The sequence below is a fragment of the Procambarus clarkii genome, chromosome 35 (genome assembly GCF_040958095.1).
Source record: "Procambarus clarkii isolate CNS0578487 chromosome 35, FALCON_Pclarkii_2.0, whole genome shotgun sequence".
NCBI lineage: Eukaryota > Metazoa > Arthropoda > Malacostraca > Decapoda > Cambaridae > Procambarus > Procambarus clarkii.
The window spans coordinates 5,054,657-5,058,104 of record NC_091184.1 but is presented as its reverse complement, the minus strand read 5'-3'; the positions used below and the strand labels follow the sequence as shown (position 1 = coordinate 5,058,104).

The window sequence follows — 3,448 nt, the reverse complement described above, 5'->3', positions numbered from 1 at the left end:
AAAATTGGAATTGGAATATTGGAAAAAATAATTAAAACTAAATGGGTAGAACACCTGGAGAGAAATGATATAATTTCAGACAGACAGTATGGTTTTCGATTTGGAAGATCCTGTGTATCGAATTTACTCAGTTTCTATGATCGAGCAACAGATATATTACAGGAAAGAGATGGTTGGGTTGACTGCATCTATCTGGACCTAAAAAAGGCATTCGACAGAGTTCCACATAGAGAGGTTGTTCTGGAAACTGGAAAATATTGGAGGGGTGACAGGTAAGCTTCTAACATGGATGCAAAATTTTCTGACTGATAGAAAAATGAGGGCAGTAATCAGAGGCAATGTATCGGACTGGAGAAATGTCACAAGTGGAGTACCACAGGGTTCAGTTCTTGCACCAGTGATGTTTATTGTCTACATAAATGATCTACCAGTTGGTATACAGAATGACATGAACATGTTTGCTGATGATGCTAAGATAATAGGAAGGATAAGAAATTTAGATGATTGGCATGCCCTTCAAGAAAACCTTTATAAAATAAGTATATGGAGCACCACTTGGCAAATGGAATTTAATGTTAATAAATGCCATGTTATGGAATGTGGAACAGGAGAACATAGACCCCACACAACCTATACATTATGTGAGAAATCTTTAAAGAATTCTGATAAAGAAAGAGATCTAGGGGTGGTTCTAGATAGAAAACTATCACCTGAGGACCACATAAAGAATATTGTGCGAGGAGCCTATGCTACGCTTTCTAACTTTAGAATTGCGTTTAAATACATAGATGGTGATATACTAAAGAAATTGTTCATGACTTTTGTTACGCCAAAGCTAGAATATGCAGCTGTTGTGTGGTGCCAACCAACAGAAGTTGGCCCATATCTTAAGAAGCACATCAACAAACTGGAAAAGGTGCAAAGACATGCTACTAAGTGGCTCCCAGAACTGAAGGGCAAGAGCTACGAGGAGAGGTTAGAGGCATTAAATATGCCAAAACTAAAAGACAGAAGAAAGAGGTGATATGATCACTACATATAAAATAGTAACAGGAATTGATAAAATCGACAGGGAAGATTTCCTGAGACCTGGAACTTCAAGAACAGGAGGTCATAGATTGAAACTAGCTTAACACAGATGCTAAAGAAATATAAGAAAATTCACTTTCGCAAATAGAGTGGTAGACGGTTGGAACAAGTTAGGTGAGAAGGTGGTGGAGGCCAAGACTGTCAGTAGTTTCAAAGCGTTATATGACAAAGAGTGCTGGGAAGATGGTCTCATCCTGTAACTACACTTAGGTAATTACACACACACACACTCTATATATATATATATATATATATATATATATATATATATATATATATATATATATATATATATATATATATATATATATATATATATATATATATATATATATATATATATATGTCGTACCTAGTAGCCAGAACGCACTTTTCAGCCTACTATGCAAGGCCCGATTTGCCTAATAAGCCAAGTTTTCATGAATAATATATTTTCTCTATTTTTTTTCTTATCAAATGATAAAGCTATCCATTTCATTATGTATGAGGTCAATTCTTTTTTTATTGGAGTTAAAATTAATATAGATATATGACCGAACCTAACCATCCCTACCTAACCTATCTTTATAGGTTAGTTTAGGTAACTGAAAATGTTAGGTTAGGTAGTCGAAAAAACATTAATTCATGAAAACTTGGCTTATTAGGCCAATCGGGCCTTGCATAGTAGGCTGAGATGTGCGTTCTGGCTACTAGGTACGACACATTATATATATATTTTTATATATATATATATATATATATATATATATATATATATATATATATATATATATATATATATATATATCGGACAATTAGTAAAAAAAAAAAAAAAAATTAAATTATTTTACCTTGTACCTAGATCCACCAGGCCTGTTTGGTGCATGTTTCAGTACTTGAGAAATCTGGAAGGTCACATCCTCCTCCTCAACTTGTGGATGTGCGTTGATAGATGATTCTGTAAAATTAAGTTATTTATATAATAATAAATTCAGTATAACAATAATAATCTGTAAAATTAAAAGTAATTTATACATCAATCAGATAAAACTCTCCAGAGATGGTGATACACAACATATAAAGGACAAGTTTCAGAACAAAATATGCATTTAGGAATAAGGTTTTGTACATGTAGGTAGCACATGAGAAAATAAGTGGAAGGTGATCAAGTTTATATTAACATGTTAATGGCTTTGTTAAGGCTTTGCAAGAATGAAAAAATATTAATAATATAATATCACCTACCAATTAATTGTACATCATTTATAAGTCAATTATTTGCATTATTATTATTCAATACTAATGATATAAAAATGCATTTTGTAGTCTACTATTTATGCAAGTATTAAGCACAGGATCATGAAATAAACTGCAAAATACTGTAATGGATAAATCAATTAAGTTTACATTTTCCTATAGCTAAGTCAGTCAGTTCTATTAGCAGCAGAGAACAATTATGCTCAACCTCTATTAAATGAAACAATCTTAAGAGCACGTGATAGAAATATAATCATTTATGCTTGGGAAAATATTATGGAATGGTTCCAAATATGAAAAATATTAAGTTTTTTGGTTAAAAATTTTTAACTTAAAATTTAAATTTTTAAGTGAATTTTAAACTTTAAACAAATTATTTAATTTTTTGGTTACTTACTTAAAATAACATTATATAGTTCTTGTTTTTGTAGAAATGCCAATTTCTTCTTTTGCCCTTCCAGACTGTATAGTGACCACAGGCCGTTTGTTCATATCTTCATTATTCTTCGAACTGTGGTTGCACAATCAGACCCACGTACACTGGTTAAAAGCATCACCTAAAAGCAACAACAAAAATGTAGTACACTGACGAATTTTGAATATATATATATATATATATATATATATATATATATATATATATATATATATATATATATATATATATATATATATATATATATATATATATATATATATATGTGTATATATATATATGTATGCCATATACATATATATGCTATGTTGTATGCTACAACTTGGCTGATAATAAAGCCATTCACAACTGCAGGCCTAATAAAAAAAGGAGGTGGCATAGCAATATCTTACAAAGATACCTTCATCTGCAATAGTCTCATTAGTAATAGAGACGACTATTGTGAATATACCTTTGCCAAGTTCTCCAGTAAATCCCTTAAATCCTCCTTGACTATAAGTGCCATCTATAGATTTCCCAATACCAACATAGCTTCATTCTCAGATAACGTAAGGAATCTTATCATAAATAACAATCTCAACAAAAATCAAACCAACTTAGTGGTTTGTAATGGTGAACAAAACATGCAGATACTTATATATAACCTGTGAATAGAGTGTAATAACAGCAAAACTATTTGTTTATTGT

General features: G+C 30.8%; 1 long non-coding RNA gene across 1 annotated transcript in view; it reads right to left on the bottom strand.

Moving 5' to 3' along the window:
• Positions 1–2,870, bottom strand: part of LOC138371207 (uncharacterized) — a 4,245-nt gene extending 1,375 nt beyond the window's left edge. The window contains exons 1-2 of the long non-coding RNA XR_011230335.1: positions 2,723–2,870; positions 1,920–2,026 (exon numbers count right to left, since the gene is read on the bottom strand). This is a non-coding gene — a long non-coding RNA (uncharacterized lncRNA). The remainder of the gene's footprint in view (positions 1–1,919; positions 2,027–2,722) is intronic.
• Positions 2,871–3,448: the final 578 nt, after the last annotated feature.